The sequence below is a fragment of the Mesoplodon mirus genome, assembly GCF_964341445.2.
Source record: "Mesoplodon mirus genome assembly, chromosome: 2".
NCBI classification, from domain to species: domain Eukaryota; kingdom Metazoa; phylum Chordata; class Mammalia; order Artiodactyla; family Ziphiidae; genus Mesoplodon; species Mesoplodon mirus.
In genome coordinates this window covers 166,435,824-166,454,627 of record NC_138977.1, presented here as the reverse complement: position 1 = coordinate 166,454,627, position 18,804 = coordinate 166,435,824, and the positions used below count along the sequence as shown (strand labels likewise).

Sequence of the window (18,804 nt, the reverse complement as noted above, 5' to 3'; positions counted from 1 at the left end):
ATGGAGGTTTCCCCTGAGGTTAGCCTCTGACAAGTTCCATGTTTTGCCATTATGGTTATTAAATGTCACAATCAGAACTTGGCCCGGAGAATCTGTGATTCCAGAGTCCTCCTCCATGTCCCCCTACCTCTCTGTCTCAACCTTTATTCTGGTTTTGCAATATCAGTAACTCTTCTATGTTAGTCCACTATTCTCGAAATATTTACAGTTGAAAAGCACAGAGCATTGCCCCTGTGGGAAAGGGCTTTGGCTACTTTAGGTCAATGATGTATTTAGTTTAACTCAATGCAGAAAACCAAAAATATTTTTCAAGGAAAGTACTGACGCCTTCATCCAAACAACTGGATTATCTCTGAGGGTCATCAGAGGATCAGAGTCCTGTCCAGAGGGTCTTGTGGTAAATTCTAAAGAAGCAGAGAAAAAGAAATGAAAGTATATGAAAAGGGAGGCATTGTATGCAATGCTTTTCAACCTTGGCTGCTTAGAAGATAATACAGTATATGCGTCCTACCCCAGAACAGTGAAGACATGGGTTTATAGAAAGAATGAGACCTTTGTAAAAAATTATGTGAATCTGGATTCAAATTCCAGCTCTGTTTATCAGCTGTGTGATCTTGGAGCAATACCTTCACCCCTCTGAGATACATTTCTGTACCTGTAAACTTGTGATCATAATTCCTACCTCAATGAGTAATTATTTTATCAGGGTTAAATGACAGAATATGTGTAGTAAAATGCGTAGCATGGACCAGGCTCTCAATACTGGGAAGTAAGTGTTATTATTAAGAAAAGGTGACAGTAGAGGTGGAATGTAGAAGAAAAGAATGAGGAGGGAAAAAGCAGTTAGGGGACAGGAATGAGAGTAGTAAGAAAGACCTTAGGTGACGTCAAATTCCCCATTACCCTCTTTGGTTCTCAACTTTGAATTTGTGGCACCAATAACCAATATGCCCTCTCTCCCATGCCGCAGCTGCACCCAGGGCAGTTTTTTTTTCTGTTTCCTTTTATGGTGTTTCTGAAACCATCCCCTGTCCTCACACCTATGAGCATTTTCTCCCTGTGCACAACATTTAGCATTTTCTGTCTGATCCTGTTAGATCCTGGAACACTGGGCAGGTGCCATGCACACCCTGTTTGATTTCCTTTCCTAATTCTCCAAGTTATTCTAGCCACAGCTTCCTGTAGTAAAAGGTGAGGGACAAATAGCTTTATAGAATCATTTCATCAGCTCCATATAATGTATAGTGTCTTCAAAGAGTACAAATACCACATTTGAGCTGTGTGATGTGACATATACCCAGTGCATTTATCTGATGAACTGAGTGCTCCCAGATCCTCCCTGGGAGTCATCCTGCTGTGCTTTAAGCACTCAAACCCTTTCATAAATCTCTTATGGTGCTTAGCTCATTGTACTGTTATTATCTGTTTATAGGTCTGTCTTCCCAGTAAACTCTGAGCTTCCGACCTGCTCTTGTTCATTTTTGCACACTCGAAACTTCAGCACCTTACTGAAGCCTGGTGCATTGTTGATGATCAATACATGTTTGAATGAATGACTCTTTAAAAGAGCTCTAGGAGATCCTTTCGAAAGAGGATTTCATTCTGGTCCTGAATTTACTTGCTTATATGAAAATCCAATAACATACATGTATTCCCATTAGACTTTATCAGCCTTTCAGAGCCCTTCTTTGCAACAAAGGGAAACAATCAGTTTAAACACAGCCGGTAGATTTCCTTGTGGTCTTTTGGCGAGAGCAGCCAGGCTCTGTCTGTAACAGATCTTCCTCTGTCTAATGCCAAGGAAAGTGAAGCATGCAATAACTAGTATTTCGCCCCTCAAACCAATTTGAACTAAAAGTCCCAGAAATGCAACCGGCAGCCAGTGTTTCCGGGAGACCAGAATGCAACAGGATGGCATGGACGTCCTAGGAAGGAAGCAGAGACAGCTTCGGGAGAAATTCCACCCAGGGGCTGTCATGAGCCAGACTTAATTTCCTGCAAACCAGACACCAGGCAGTGGCTCAAATCAAAGCAGCCCAAGTCATACTGTACCTTTCCATTCCAGAAAGTGAAACGTAAATAATAATGATGAGGACCCCTACATTTACAATTCATTAGGCTCAGGGTGTCCAGGGGAGAGGCTGAACTACAAGCCTGGTAGCTGAAAGCAGGACTGCACTGCTGCAACCCAGCTCCCGGGAAGAAGTGATTTACCTTAAGGAACTTTACAAGGCACTTTGCAGATTCTCCTTCCTGGAATGAAGGGAACGTGGAATGTGTCTCACTGGTGAATCTTCTAGAAAGTCCAGAGGGAAAGGCTGAACGTTGGGGTGGCCCCTGGGCTGCTCCCTGGGAAGCTGCAGCCACGTCTCAGCAAAAACACCCGCTTAGCAACCAGTTCCTAAGGAAGGTCACTAGGTGGCTTTTTTTTTTCTTTTAAAGTGACAGGTTACTCTAGCAGAGGAACACACACGCACGGGGTGAGCTGAGGTGCACAGCTTACAGGAGAAGCACAAAGGGAATCAGCATGGGGGAGCTGGGCAGCAATGAGGTCAAGCTTTCGGAGCTGTCCCTTCCCTTATAGCATCTGTTTGCTGGGCATTTCTGGTCAACGACAGGCAACGCTCAGAGGTGGGTGGCTTAGAGTCAGCGAAGGTCGTCATTATAGGGCAAGGATGTCTAACTTATCTGCTGCACAGGCTCCCTGGAGGTTGCTCTGGAGCGTTTTCTGGTTAAACGTGGAAAATTGAATGTACCCGAGGAATCTCTGCTTATTCTCTGAATCCCACTGAACTTACTGAACGAGGACATCACTGTTATGGCCCAGAAAGCAAAGGAAATGGGAAAAGAGGCAAAGAAGATGACAGAGTAATGGAATGAACAGACCAAAAAAGCCACCCTCCAAGTATACTAGCATGTGTGCCTGTGTGTGCATCTGTGTGGATCTGTGTGTGCCTGTGTGTGTGTTTGTGTCTGTGTATCTGTATATCTGCTTGTGTGTCTGTCTGTGTGTCTGTCTGTGTGGGTATGTGTCTCATGTGTGTGTGCCTGTGAATCTGTGTCTGTGTGTGTATCTAAGTTGGTGTATGTACGTGTGTATGTACCTGTGTGTGTCTGTGTGTATGTATCTGTGTGTGTCTGTGTGTGTGTCTTTGCATTTCTGTCTGTATGTGTATGTGTGTGTGTGTGTGTGTGTGTCTTTGCATTTCTGTCTGTGTGTGTATGTGTGTGTGTGCCTCTGTGTGTACCTGTGTGTGTCTGGGGTGGGGTGGGGTGGTCAGGTAGGCATGGAAACGAGGAAATGAGCTGATCCGCTCTGCAGAACTTCAGAGAGGGCTCCAGATTTGGCTCAGCAGTGTGATGGGCTGAGTTGTGTCTCCCAGAAAGATATGTTCAAGTCCTAACCCCTAGTACTTCAGAATGTGACCTTATTTGGAGATAAGGTCTTTAAAGAGGTAGTCAATTTAAGATGAGGTCATTAGGGTGGGCCCTGATCCAATAGGACCGTGTCCTTTTAAAAAGGGGGGATTTGGGCACAGGCAGTCATGCACAGAGGGAAGACCTGTGAAGGCACAGGGAGAACACAGTCTATCAGCTGAGGAATGTGAGGCCACCAGAAGCTGGGAGTGAGGCCTGGAACTGACTCTCCCTCACAGCCCTCAGAGGAAACCAACCCTCCAAAACCTTGATTTCTTATCCTAGTCTCCTCAATGGCAAGGCAATAAAGTTCTGTTGTTTTGAGCCACCCAGCCTGCCTGTGGTACTTTGTATGACAGCCCCAGGAAATGAATACAGTCAGGTACCAAGGAAAGTGGGGAGGCTCTGGGGCTGAGAATGCAAGAAAATGTGAAAATCTATGTATAGAGGGGATAGGTCCTCAGGACCCTCCCCGACCCCTGGAAGCCTGAGGAATAATACCCTTCTTTCCCAGCCCCCTCTTCTTCCGCCACCTTGAGGAAACTGGGTGTTTCTTCTCCAGGGAAATTGTACCAGAGCCACTGGTCTCAAGTTCAGGTACAGCAGAAGGTGTGTGTGTCTCAGGGCTGAAAACTGGGTCTGAAATGGAGAGGTGGGCAGGACACACCTTTCTCACAGAGCTGAGACACCCACACATATACCTGGGTCCTCTGTCCACCTTCGCTGGAACCAAATCGGAAAACATGGAATATTGTTTTCTGGAAAAACTGAGTGGTCACAAAGAACAGGTCCCAGATATGGGTATTTCTGGCTCTTCCAATGAAAGAAGTAGCATATTGCCTTTACAGAAAGGCAATACAGAGGAAATGAGAGGATCACAGAAATTCAACACTTGTAGTTATATAGAAAGAGAGAATCAAGAAAATGAAAAGGTAGAATGTATCAAAAAAGTAATACAAAGAAGACTTTCAGAATTGAAAGAAGTCTTTCGATTGAAAGGCACTATTACCTAGTGCTGGTGCAGGGGGACCATGAGAAAACTTGTCTGTCTCTGTTCACCAAATCTGCATGTAGCAGGAAGAATATCTCCTGAGAATTCATAACCATTGGCTTGCACCACTTGCACCATGATGCTGAATTCCCTTATTCATGCTACCTACATCATTTAGGAACTCCCTAAGTGACACATTTTAACTAGTGGTCTCAGGCTACTGTATCCCTGTGGGGTGCTGGGCAAGAGCAGATACAAAACTTTTCTGGAGGTACACACCTTCAAGTAGTCCATTCAGAATTGCTACAGATAAATGTTGCTGAAGATGAATTTACAATACAAAATTAGACACACAGGAGGAAATAGTCAAGAGTCTGCAATTAGAGGGTGTAGTTAGATACCCAAGAACTTCTGATAATGCAGTGATCATATGGAGAATCAGAAAAAAACAATGACTGTAAAAGAACTTTAAAAGAGGCTTTGAAAATATGGAAGAAGAGTGAGATATTGTCAAAAAGGTCAGGCAAACGTTAAAAAGAATCAGCTTGAGCTTTTAGAAATGAATAATAAAGTCATGAATTCTTAAAAAAGTTTTGATTGGAGCATAGTTGATTTACAATGTTGTGTTAGTTTCAGGTGTACAGCAAAGTGAATCAGATATATGTGTATGTGTGTATATATATATATATATATATATATCCATGAATTTTTTTATTTTAAAGCAAAGGATGGATGAGAGAGCTGGAAAGAGAATGAGTGATGTAAAAGATAGATTTAAAAAATTCAAATGTGGCACAGAGAGATGGAAAATAGGAAAGTGTGGATGAAAGACATGGAGGAGAGATTGACAAGGTCCACCATGTCTGCCATGTCCAGTGGAGTCCAGGAGCAGAGAAGAGAGATACATTGGACACTGGATCTTAGAGTTGAGGGATCTTAGTCAACTTCCTTAACTTCTCAAGGTTTCAGTGTCCTCATTTGTAAAATGAGTTCATAATAGTACTTACTCCAGAGGGTCATGACGAGGCTTATTAAGTTAGTATTTGTCAAGTCCTGGCACTCAGTAAATGCTGTAAAGTTTAATGGAAAAATAAATGTGGATGTTGTCTTAGCTCTGGCTGCTTTAACAAAATACCATAGACTGGGTGGCTTAAACCATAGAGATTTATTTTCTCACAGGCCTGGAAGATGGAATTCCAAGATCAATTTGGCAGTTGATTCAGTTTTTGGTAAGGGCTCTTTTCCTGGCTTGTAGATGGCCGCATACTTGCTGTGTCCTTACATGGCCTTTCCTTGGTGTCTGCGGATTAGAGAGAGAGAACTCCCTCTTCTTTTTCATATAAAGCCACCAATCCTATCAAATTAGGGCCCCACCCTTAAGACCTCATTTAGCCTCAATTACCTCCTAAAATCCCTATCTCCAAACACAATCACATTGAGGGTTAGCTGTCAACATATGAGTTTTGGGGGAATGTAGTAGATGTTTATAGTGAGAGATCATCTACTTCAAGTGGTCAACTCTTATAAGAGGTAGGATTTGTTAGCTATGCTTGAGCTAACCTTTTTTTTTATATTAAAGACTTTTTTTTATTAGTCTCTGCTTTACAACAAAGTGAATCAGTCATACATATACATCTGTTCCCACATCCCCTCCCTCCTGCGTCTCCCTCCCTCCCACCCTCCCCATCCCACCCCTCCAGGCGGCCACAAAGCACCGAGCCGATCCCCCCGTGCCACGCGGCCACCCCCCACCGTCCATCCACCCCACGCCCGGCAGTGTATACACGTCCATGCCTCTCCCCCACCCCGTCACAGCCCACCCCCCATATCCCCAAGCCCACCCACAGTAGGTCTGTGTCTCTATTCCTGTTTTACCCCTAAGTTCTTCATGACATTTTTTTTCTTAAATTCCATATATATGTGTTAGCATACGGTATTTGTCTCTCTCTTTCTGACTTACTTCACTCTGTATGACAGACTCTAGTTCTATCCACCTCATTACAAATAGCTCAGTTTTGTTTCTTTTTATGGCTGAGTAATATTCCATTGTATATATGTGCCACATCTTCTTTATCCATTCATCCAATGATGGACACTTAGGTTGTTTCCATCTCCGGGCTATTGTGAAGAGAGCTGCAATGAACATTTTGATACATGTCTCTTTTTGAATTATGGTTTTCTCAGGGTATATGCCTAGTAGTGGGATTGCTGGGTCATATGGTAGTTCTATTTTTAGTTTTTTAAGGAACCTCCATACTGTTCTCCATAGCGGCTGTACCAATTTGCATTCCCACCAGCAGTGCAAGAGTGTTCCCTTTTCTCCACAGCCTCTCCAGCATTTATTGTTTCTAGATTTCTTGATGATGGCCATTCTGACTGGTGTTAGATGATATCTCATTGTAGTTTTGATTTGCATTTCTCTAATGATTAATGATGTTGAGCATTCTTTCATGTGTTTGTTGGCGGTCTGTGAGCTAACCTTCTGATTATGACCTCCCTTATCTTTTTTTTTTTGAGGAAACTTGTTAAATTCTTTTATTAAGTAGAGCCAAATATGACTAAACAAAATAGTTAGGATCAGAGTTGGGGTGAAGTTAAATGGATTCTGTGACAATATTCTCCCGTCTTGAGATTTCTTTTTATTAATTTAATTTTTTTATCTTTTATTTTTAACATCTTTATTGGAGTATAATTACTTTACAATGGTGTGTTATTTCTGCTGTATAACAAAGTGAATCAGCTATACATATACATATATCCCCATATCCCCTCCCTCTTGCATCTCCCTCCCACCCTCCCTTTCCCACCAATCTAGATGGACACAAAGCACTGAGCTGATCTCCCTGTGCTATGCAGGGGCTTCCCACTAGCTATCTATTTTACATTTGGTAGTGTATATATGTCCATACCACTCTCTCACTTCATTCCAGCTTACACTTCCCCTTTGCTGTGTCCTCAAGTCCATTCTCTATGTCTGCATCTTTATTCCTGTTCTGCCCGTAGGTTCTTCAGAACCATTTTTCCCCCTTAGATTCCATATATATATATGTTAGCAAACAGTATTCATTTTTCTCTTTCTGACTTACTTCACTCTGTATGACAGTCTCTAGATCCATCCAACTTATTACAAATAACTCAATTTCGTTTCTTTTTATGGCTGAGTATATATGTACCACGTCTTCTTTACCCATTCATCTTTCAGTGGACATTTAGGTTGATTCCCTGACCTGGCTATTGTAAACAAAGCTATAATGAACACTGTGGTACATGACTCTTCTTGTTTTTTGAATTTTTGATTTTTTTATTTACTTTTTTTTAACAGCAGGTTCTTATTAGTTATCCATCATATACATATTAGTGTATATATGTCAGTCCCAATCTCCCAATTCATCACACCACCACCACCACCACCCCCGCCACTTTCCCCCCTTGGTGTCCATAAGTTTGTTCTCTACATCTTTGTCTCAATTTCTGCTCTGCAAACCGGTTCATCTGTACCATTTTTCTAGGTTCCACAAATATGCATTAATATATGATATTTGTTTTTCTCTTTCTGACTTACTTCACTCGGTATGACAGTCTCTATGTCCATCCACCTAACTACAAATAACTCAATTTTGTTTCTTTTTATGGCTGAGTGATATTCCATTGTATATATGTGCCACATCTTCTTTATCCATTCATGTATCAATGGGCATTTAGGTTGATTCCATGACCTGGTTATTGTAAATAGTGCTTCAATGAACACTGGGGTGCATGTGTCTTTTTGAATTGTGGTTTTCTCTGGGGGTATATGCCCAGTAGTTGGATTGCTGGGTTGTATGGTAATTCTATTTTTGGTTTTTTAAGGAACCTCCATACTGTTCTCTATAGTGGCTGTATCAATTTATATTCCCACCAACAGTGCAAGAGGGTTCCCTTTTCTCCACACCCTCTCCAGCATTTATTGTTTGTAGACTTTTTGATGCTGGCCACTCTGACTACTATGAGGTGATACCTCATTGTAGTTTTGATTTGCATTTCTCTATTAATTATTGATGTTGAGCAGCTTTTAATGTGTCTCATGGCCATCTGCATGTCTTCTTTGGAGAAATGTCTATTTAAGTCTTCTGCCCTTTTTTTTTTTTTGCTGTACGCGGGCCTCTCACTGTTGTGGCCTCTCCTGTTGCAGAGCACAGGCTCTGGACGCACAGGCTCAGCGACCATGGCTCGCGGGCCCAGCCGCTCCATGACATGTGGGATCTTCCAGGACTGGGGCACAAACCCGTGTCCCCTGCATCGGCAGGCAGACTCTCAAACACTGCGCCACCAGGGAAGCCCCCATTTTTTGATTGGGTTTTTTTTTTTTAATATTTAGCTGCATGAGCTTTCTATATATTTTGGAGATTAATCCTTTGTCCATTGATTTGTTTGTAAATATTTTCTCCCATTTTGAAGGTTGCCTTTTTGTCTTGTTTATAGTTTCCTTTGCTGTGCAAAAGCTTTTAAGTTTCACTAGGTCCCATTTGTTTATTTTTGTTTTTACTTCCATTTCTCTAGGAGGTGGGTCAAAAAAGATATTGCTGTGATTTATGTCATAGTGTGTTCTGCCTATGTTTTCCTGTAAGAGTTTTATAGGGTCTGGTCTTACATTTTGGTCTTTAATCCATTTTGACTTTATTTTTGTGCATAGTGTTAGGGAGTGTTCTAATTTCATTCTTTTACATGTCGCTGTCCAGTTTTCCCAGCACCACTTATTGATGAGAGTGTCTTTTCTCCATTGTATATCCTTGCCTCCTTTGTCATAGATTAGTTGACCATAGGTATGTGGTTTTTTCTCTGTGCTTTCTATACTGTTCCATTGATCTATATTTCTGTTTTGGTGCCAGCACCATACTGTCTTGATTACTCTAGTTTTGTAGTATAGTCTGAAGTCCAGGAGCCTGATTCCTCCAGCTGCATTTTTCTTTCTCAAGATTGCTTTGGCTATTCAGGGTCTTTTGTGTTTCCATACAAATTGTAAACTTTTTTGTTCTAGTGCTGTGAAAAATGCCATTGGTAGCTTGATAGGGATTGCATTGAATCTGTAGATTGTTTTGGGTAGTATAGTCATTTTCACAATGTTGATTCTTCCAATCCAAGAACATGGTATATCTCTCAATCTGTTTGTAACATCTATAATTTCTTTCATCTGTGTCTTATAGTTTTCTGCATACAGGTCTTTTGTCTCCTTAGGTAGGTTTATTCCTAGGTATTTTTTTTTCTTTTTGTTGCAATAATAAATGGGAGTGTTTCCATAATTTCTCTTTCAGATTTTTCAAGATTAGTGTATAGGAATGCAAGGGATTTCTGTGCATTAATTTTGTATCCTGCTACTTTACCAAATTCACTGATTAGCTCTAGTACTTTTCTTGTAGTGTCTTTAGGATACTCTATGTATAGTTATCATGTCATCTGCAAACAGTGACAGCTTTACTTCTTCTTTTCTGATTTGGATTTCATTTATTTCTTTTTCTTCTCTGACTGTTGTGGCTACAATTTCCAAAACAATGTTGAATAATAGTGGTGAGTGTGGACAACCTTGTCTTGTTCCTGATCTTAGTGGACATGTTTTCAGTTTTACACCATTGAGAACAATGGTGAGAATGATGATGTTTGTGGGTTTGTCATATATGGCATTTATTCTGTTGAGGTAATTTCCCTCTTTGCCTTCATTCTGGAGGGTTTTTATCACAAATGGGTGTTGAATTTTGTCAAAAGATTCTTGTGCATCTATTGATATGAACATATAGTTTATCCCCTTCATTTGTTAATATGGTATATCACATTGATTGATTTGCATATATAGAAGAATTTTTGCATTCCTGGGATAAACCTCACTTGATCATGGTGTACGATCCTTTTAATGTGCTGTTGGATTCTGTTTGCTAGTATTTGTTGAGGATTTTTGCATCTAGGTTCATTAGTGATATTGGCCTGTAGTTTTTTTCTTTGTGACATCTTTTTATTTTTTTTTTGCGTTACACGGGCCTCTCACTCTGTGGCCTCTCTTGTTGCAGAGTACAGGCTCCAGACGCGCAGGCTCAGCGGCCATGGCTCATGGGCCTATCTGCTCCATGGCATGTGGGATCTTCCTGGACTGGGGCATGAACCCATGTCCCCTGCCTCGGCAGGTGGACTCTCAACCACTGCGCCACCAGGGAAGCCCTCTTTGTGACATCTTTTTCTGATTTTGGTATCAGGGTGATGGTGGCTTTGTAGAATAAGTTTGAGAGTGTTCCTCCTCTGCTATATTTTGGAAGAGTTTGAGAAGGATAGGTTTTAGCTCTTCTCTAAATGTTTGATAGAATTCACCTGTGATGTCATCTGATCCTGGGCTTTTGTTTGTTGGAAGATTTTAAATCACAGTTTCAATTTCAGTGCTTGTGATGGGTCTGTTTATATTTTCTATTTCTTCCTGGTTCAGTCTTGGAAGTTTGTGCTTTTCTAAGAATTTGACCATTTCTTCCAGGTTGTCCATTTTATTGGTATATAGTTGCTTGTAGTAATCTCTCATGATCCTTTGTATTTCTGCAGTGTCAGTTGTTATTTCTCCTTTTTCATTTCTAATTCTATTGATTTGAGTCTTCTCCCTTTTTTTCTTGATGAGTCTGGCTAATGGCTTATCAATTTTGTTTATCTTTTCAAAGAACAAGCTTTTAGTTTTATTGATCTTTGCTAACTTTTCCTTCATTTCTTTTTCATTTAATTCTGATCTGATCTTTATGATTTCTTTCCTTCTGCTAAATTTGGTTTTTTTGTTCTTCCTTTTTTATTGCTTTAATGTAAGGTTAGGTTGTTTATTTGAGATATTTCTTGTTTCTTGATTTAGGATTGTATTGCTATAAACTTCCATCTTAAAACCACTTTTGCAGCATCCCATAGGTTTTGGGTCATCGAGTTTTCATTGTCATTTGTTTCTAGGTATTTTTTAAAATTTATTTATTTAATTTATTTATTTTTGGCTGCACTGGGTCTCCGATGCTGCACACGGGCCTTCTCTAGTTGCGGCAAGTGGGGGCCACTCTTTGTTGTGGTGCACAGGTTTCTCACTGTGGTGGCTTCTCTTGTTGCGGAGCATGGGCTCCAGGCATGCAGGCTTCAGTAGTTATGGCTCGTGGGCTCTAGAGCACAGGCTCAGTAATTGTGGCACGTGGGCTTTGTTGCTCCGCGGCATGTGGGATCTTCCCAGACCAGGGCTCGAACCCGTGTCCCCTGCACTGGCAGGCTGATTCTTAACCACTGCGCCACCAGGGAAGCCCTGTTTCTAGGTATTTTTTGATTTCCTCTTTGATTTCTTCAGTGATCTCTTGGTTGTTTCATAGTTTATTGTTTAGCCTTGTGTGTTTGTATTTTTTATAGATTTTTTTTTCTGTAATTGATAGCTAGTCTCATAGTGTTGTGGTCGGAAAAGATACTTGATATGATTTCAGTTTTCTTAAATTTACAAAGGCTTTATTTGTGACCCAAGATATGATCTATCCTGGAGAATGTTCCATGAGCGCTTGAGAAGAAAGTGTAATCTGCTGATTTGGGGTGGAATGTCCTATAAATGTCATTAAGTCCACCTTGTTTAATGTATCATTTAAAGCTTGTGTTTCCTTATTTATTTTCATTTTGGATGATCTGTCCATTGGTGAAAGTGGGGTGTTAAAGTCCCCTACTATTATTGTGTTACTGTTGATTTCTCCTTTTATGGCTGTTTAGCATTTGCCTTATGTATTGAGGTGCTCCCCTGTTGGGTGCATAAATATTTACAATTGTTATATCTTCTTCTTGGATTGGTCCCTTGATAATTATGTAGTGTCCTTCCTTGTCTCTTGTAACATTCTTTATTTTAAGGTCTATTTTATTTGACGTGAGTATTGCTACTCCAGCTTTCTTTTGATTTCCATTTGCATGGAATATCTTTTTCCCTCTCCTTATTTTCAGTCTGTATGTGTCCCTAGGTCTGAAGTGGGTCTCTTGTAGACAGTGTATGTATGGTTCTTGCTTTTGTAGCCATTCAGGCAGTCTATATATTTTGGTCGGAGCATTTAATCCATCTACATTTAAGGTAGATATCGATATGTATGTTCCTGTTATCATTTTCTTAATTGTTTTGCATTTCTTACTGTAGATCTTTTCCTTCTCTTGTGTTTCCTGCCTAGAGAAGTTCCTTTAGCACTTGTTGTAAAGCTGGTTTGGTGGTGCTGAATTCTCTTAGCTTTTGTTTGTCTTTAAATTTTTTAATTTCTCTGTCAAATCTGAATGAGATCCTTGCCTGGTAGAGTAATCTTGGTTGTAGATTTTTCCCTTTTGTCACTTTCAATATTTCTGCCACTCCCTTCTGGCTTCCAGCATTTCTGGTGAAAGATCAGCTGTTACCCTTAGGGGATTCCCTTGTATATTATTTGTTGTTTTTCCCTTGCTGCTTTTAATATTTTTTCTTTGTATTTAATTTTTGATAGTTTGATTAATATGTGTCTTGGTGTTTTTCTCCTTGGATTTATCCTGTATGGGACTCTGCACTTCCTGGGCTTGATTGACTCTTTCCTTACCCACATTAGGGAAGTTTTCAGCTATAATCTCTTCAAAAATTTTCTCAGTCTCTTTCTTTTTCTCTTCTTCTTCTGGGACCCCTATTATTTGATTTTTGGTTTGTTTAAAGTTGTCCCAGTGGTCTGAGACTGTCCTCAGTTCTTTTCATTCTTTTTTCTTTAGTCTGCTGTGCAGTAGTTATTTCCACTATTTTATCTTCCAGGTCGCTTATCCATTCTTCTGCCTCAGTTATTCTGCTATTGATTCCTTCTAGAGAAGTTTTAATTTCATTTATTGTGTTGTTCATCATTGTTTGTTTGCTCTTTAGTTCTTCTAGGTCCTTGTTAAACATTTCTTGTATTTTCTCCATTCTATTTCCAAGATTTTGGATCATATTTACTTCATTCATTAGTCTGAATTCTCTTTCAGGTAGGCTGCCTATTTCCTCTTCATTTGTTTGGGCTGGTGGGTTTTTACCTTGCTCCTTCATCTGCTATGTGTTTCTCTGTCTTCCCATTTTGCTTTACTTACTGTGTTTAGGGTCTGCATTTTGCAAGCTGCAGGTTTGTAGTTCCCATTGTTTTTGGTGTGTGCTTCCAGTGGGTAAATTTGGTTCGGTGGGTTGTGTAGGCTTCCTGTTGTAGGGGACTGGTGCCTGTGTTCTGGTGGATGAGGCTGGATTGTGTCTTTCTGGTGGGCAGGAACACTTCTGGTGGTGCGTTTAGCAGTGTCTATAACCTTATTATGATTTTAGGCAGCCTCTCTGTTAATGGGTGGGGTTGTGTTCCTTTCTTCCTAGTTGTTTGGCATAGGGTTATCAGCACTGTAGCTTGCTGGTTGTTGAGTGAAGCTGGGTCTTAGCGTTGACATGGAGATCACTGTGAGATCTTTCACCATTTGATATTACATGGGGCTGGGAGGTCTCTGGTGGACCAATGTCCTGATCTTGGCTCTCCCTGCTCAGAGGCTCAGCGCTGACACTGGCTGGAGCACCAAGACCCTGTCTGCCACTTGGCTCAGAAGAAAAGAGAGAAAAGAAAAAAACAAAAGAAAGAAAGAAAAAATAAAATAAAATAAAGTGCTTAAAATCAAAATTAAAAAATATTATTAAAAATAAAAAATATTAAAAAGTCCTAAAAAAAAGAAAGAAAGAACAACCAAACCAAAAAACAAATCCACCAATATAAGATGTGCTAAAAACTATACAAGAAAACAAAAAATTGGACAGACAGAACCCTAGGACAAATGTTAAAAACAAACCTGTACAGACAATATCACACTAAGAAGCATACACATGCACACTCACAAAAAGAGAAAAAGGAAAAAATATATATTAAAAAAAAAGGAGGGGCTTCCCTGGTGGCACAATGGTTGAGAATCTGCCTGCCAATGCAGGGGACACGAGTTCTAGCCCTGTTTTGGGAAGATCCCACGTGCCGCGGAGCAACTGGGCCTGTGAACTTCAACTGCTGAGCCTGTGCATCTGGAGCCTGTGCTCCACAACAAGAGAGGTCACGATAGTGAGAGGCCCACGCACCGCAATGAGGAGTGGCTCCTGCTCGCAGCAACTAGAGAAAGCCCTCACACAGAAATGAAGACCCAACACAGCCAAAAATAAATAAATAAATTTATAAAGAAAAAATAAAGGAAGAGAGCAACCAAATCAGTAAACAAATCTACCAAAGATAATAAGCTCTAAATACTAAACTAAAATAAACTTAAAACCAGAACCAAATTAGATGCAGAAAGCAAACCCCAAGTGTACAGTCACTCCCAAAATCCACCGCCTCAATTTTTTGATGATTCGTTATATATTCAGGTATTCCAGAGATGCAGGGTACATCAAATTGACTGTGGAGATTTAATCCACTGCTTCAGAGGCTGTTGGGAGAAATTTCCTTTTCTCTTCTTTGTTCACACAGTTCCTGGGGTTCAGCTTTGCATTTGTCCCCAAATTTAAATTTTGGCCTCTGTTTGTAGTTTGCCTAAGGGCGTCTGTTCCCTGCCCAAACAGAAGAGGGTTAAAGGAGTGGCTGATTTGGAAGCTCTGTGTCACTCAGGCTGGTGGGAGGGAGGAGTATGGAATGCAGGGTGATCCTATGGCGGCAGAGGCCGGTATGATGTTGCAACAGCCTGTAGTGTGCTGTGTGTTCTCCTGAGGAAGTTGTCCCTGGATCACATGACCCTGGCAGTGGTGGGCTGCACAGGCTCCCAGGAGGAGAGGTGTGGATAGTGACCTGTGCTTGCCCACAGGATTCTTGGTGGCTGCAGGAGCAGCCTTAGCATCTCATGCTGGTCTCTGATGTCCTTGCTGATAGCCGAGGCTCACGCCTGTCTCTGGAGCTTGTTTAGGCAGTGCTCTGAACCCCCTCTCCTGCACACCCCAAAAGAATGGTCTCTTGCCTCCTAGGTAGTTGCAGACTTTTTCCTGACTCCCTCCCAGCTAGTTGTGGTACACTAGCCCCCTTCAGACTGTGTTCACGCAGCCAACCCCAGTCCTCTCCCTGGGATCTGACCTCCATAGCCTGAGCCTCCTCTCCCAGCCCCCACCCGACCCAGTGGGTGAGCAGAAAAGCCTCTCAGGCTGGTGAGTGCTGGTCGGCACCTATCCTCTGTGCGGGAATCTCTCCACTCTGCTCTCTGCTTCCCTGTTGCTGTGTTCTCCTCCGTGGCTCTGAAGCTTCCCCCCCATCACCCCCCATCTCTACCAGTGAAGGGGCTTCCTAGTGTGTGGAAACTTTTCCTCCTTCACAGCTCCCTCCCACTTGTGGAGGTCCCATCCCTATTCTTTTGTCTCTGTTTTTTCTTTTTTCTTTTGCCCTACTTTCTTGCCTTTTGGGAAGTCTGAGGTCTTCTGCCAGCATTCAGTAGGTGTTCTGTAGGAGTTGTTCCACATATAGATGTATTTTTGATGTATTTGTGGGGAGGAAGGTGATCTCCACGTTTTACTCCTTGCCATCTTGAAGGTCCCCTCTCCTTTTCTTTTAATATTTAACTAAACTAAAGCAGTTCATAAGAATTATATATCTCCTCATTACGTTCTAAAATTATTAAAATGCCTCATTCAAATATGGCATTTCTTACAAAATTTCTTATGCAAGCAAAATAAATGAATCTAGCAGACTTGTTTTAAATCAAAATGCAAAAATCTCATTCTTTTAGGTTAAGTGTTCCTATGTGGCTGAAGAGTTTTTAATCATGAATGAGTGTTGTATCACAGCTTTGTTTGTTTTTCCTGCATCTTTTGAGGTAATCAAATATGACTTTTCTTTTTTCATCTCTTAATGTTGTGGATCTCAGTGACAATGTCAAACTTTTTTTGCATTCCTAGGATACACTAAACTTGGTAAAGATGTTTTAGAAATTAATTGTTGGATTTAGTTACTAATATTTAGATTATTTTTGCCTTAATGTTCATTGCTGTGTTTGACTTATTGTTTTTCCTTTCCTGTATTGTTCTTGAGAATAAAGCATATTCTAATATCTAAAAAGAAGACTAATCTTTTTCTTTCTCTCTCTCCCTGTCTTCCTCTGTCTCTCTGTTTCTGTTTCTCTCTTTCTACCTCTTTAACACACACACACACACACACACACACACAGTATTTGTTTTATGAACTTGTCCATAAAACTTTGGGTCTGGTGAGATGTTTTTATTATACACACACACACACACACAAATGACATTAAGTTTTCCATTTTAACCACTTTTAAGTGTACAATTCAGTGTCATCAATTACATTCACAATGTTGTACAACTATCATCACTATTTAAAAAACTTCTTCATTACCCCAAATAGAAACTCTTTACTCTTTAAACAGTAAATCTCCATTTCTCCCTTCCACTAGCCCCTGGTAGCCTCTAATCTACTTTCTGTCTCTATGCATTTGCCTATTCTAAATATTTCAGCTAAGTGGAATCATACAATAGTTGTCCTTTTGTGTTTGGCTTTTCATTTAGCATAACATTTTCAAGGTTCATCCGTGTTGTAGCATGTATCAATACATCATTCCTTTTTAAGGATGAATAATAATCCATTGTATACATATACTACATTTTTCTTATCCATTAATCTGCAGACAGACACTTGGTTGTTTCAACCTTTTGGCTGGTATGAATAATGTTGCAATGAAAGTCACATACATGTATCTGTTTGAGTCCCCATTTTCAATTCTTTTGGGCATATCTATATATCTATATCTATATCTATCTATCTATCTATCTATCTATCTATTCACACCTAGGAGTGGATTGTCGGTTCACATAGTAATCCTATGTTTAACTTTTTGAGGAGATGCCAAACTCTTTTCCAAAGAAGCTGAACCATTTTACATTCCCATTAGTCATGGACAAGGGTTCTAATTATTGGATATCCTCACCACCACTTGTTATTTTCCATTTTTTGATGATAGCTATCTTAGTAGGTGTAAAGTGGTATCTAAATGTGGTTTTACAGTAAGTCCCATATATACAAACAATTTCCATTCTGAGAGTACGTTCGTAAGTCCAATTTGTTCACAAGTCCAACAAAGTTAGCCTAGGTACCCAACTAACACAGTCGGCTGTATAGTACTGTACTGTAATAAGTTTATAATACTTTTCACACAAAGAATACATAAAAAACAAACACAAAAAATAAAGAAAGCATTTTTAATCTTACAGTACAGTACCTTGAAAAGTACAGTAGTACAGTCCAACAGCTGGCATACAGGGGCTGGCATTGAGTAAACAGGCAAGAAGAGTTACTGACTGGACGAGGGAGAGAAGGTGGGAGATGGTAGAGCTGAGGGATCTTCAGCAACAGGAGACAGAGGGCAAGTTGCAATTTCATTCACGCCTGACTGATGTTGATGGTACAGGTTCTGGTTCCTTGCTGGAACCAGATGCACATTCACATCTTTGAAAGTTCGCAACTTGAAGGTTTGTACATAGGGGACTTAGTGTAATTAGTATTTCCCTATGAGTAGTGATGTTGAGTACCATAATTCATTGTATTTATTGGCCATTTGTACATCTTATTTGAAGAAGTATGTGTGTGTGTATTGGTGGGGGGATGGTTGTAGTTAGATTTTTGACCACTGACTTAATTTCTTTAATGCTTACAATCCTGTTCAAGTTTTACATTTCTTCTTGTCTTAGTATATTATATATTTTATGAACTTGTCCTTGTTCTTTGTTTTTAAATTAATTGGCATAAGGTTTTTCAAAATATTCCTTATTAATTTTAAACTCTAATATACAAATAGTTATATTCCTTTTATTATTCCTCAAAATAAACATCCTGTGGCCTATTGTGACATGCCCTGTAGTGGTTTTAAAATGAAACCTCCAAATTCATTGATATTCCTTCCATCAAGAAGTGGTGTCTATTTTCCCTCCCCTTACAACTGCATGGACCAGTAGAATATAGTGGAAGTGCTTCTGGCTTGCTGGCTGACTTCTGAGGCTGAGTCATAAAAAATGATGTGGTCTCTATGTTGTTTGCTAGAACTTTTGTGCTTAGAATCTTGAAGAAGTTTGATTACTCTGAGGCTACCATGCTGTGAGGGACCCAGGCCACCTGTAAAGATCATGTGTACACACTCTGTTTGGCAGGCTTAGACTGAGTTATCATAGCCAAGGTTCCAGATGTGCACCTGAACAAGGCTTTGGATGATCCCAGCCCCTAAACACTGAGTCACTTCCCATAGTTCAAGTTTGCTTAGCTGAGACCCCAGACTTTATGGAGTAGAGATTAACTGACCAGCTCTACTCTGTTTAAATTCCTGACTCACAAAATCCATGCACATAATAAAATTATTCTTTTAAGTCACTGTGTTTTGGGGGTCATTTGTTACACAGCAATAATAACTGTAGCAGT

The 18,804-nt window shown here is 40.4% G+C and overlaps 1 protein-coding gene across 1 annotated transcript in view; it reads right to left on the bottom strand.

Annotated features, from left to right (window-relative positions):
- Positions 1-2,293, bottom strand: part of CC2D2A (coiled-coil and C2 domain containing 2A) — a 136,776-nt gene extending 134,483 nt beyond the window's left edge. Inside the window, exon 1 of the mRNA XM_082629876.1 lies at positions 2,215-2,293. The gene's annotated coding sequence lies outside the window, so the exon portion shown is untranslated. The remainder of the gene's footprint in view (positions 1-2,214) is intronic.
- Positions 2,294-18,804: the final 16,511 nt, after the last annotated feature.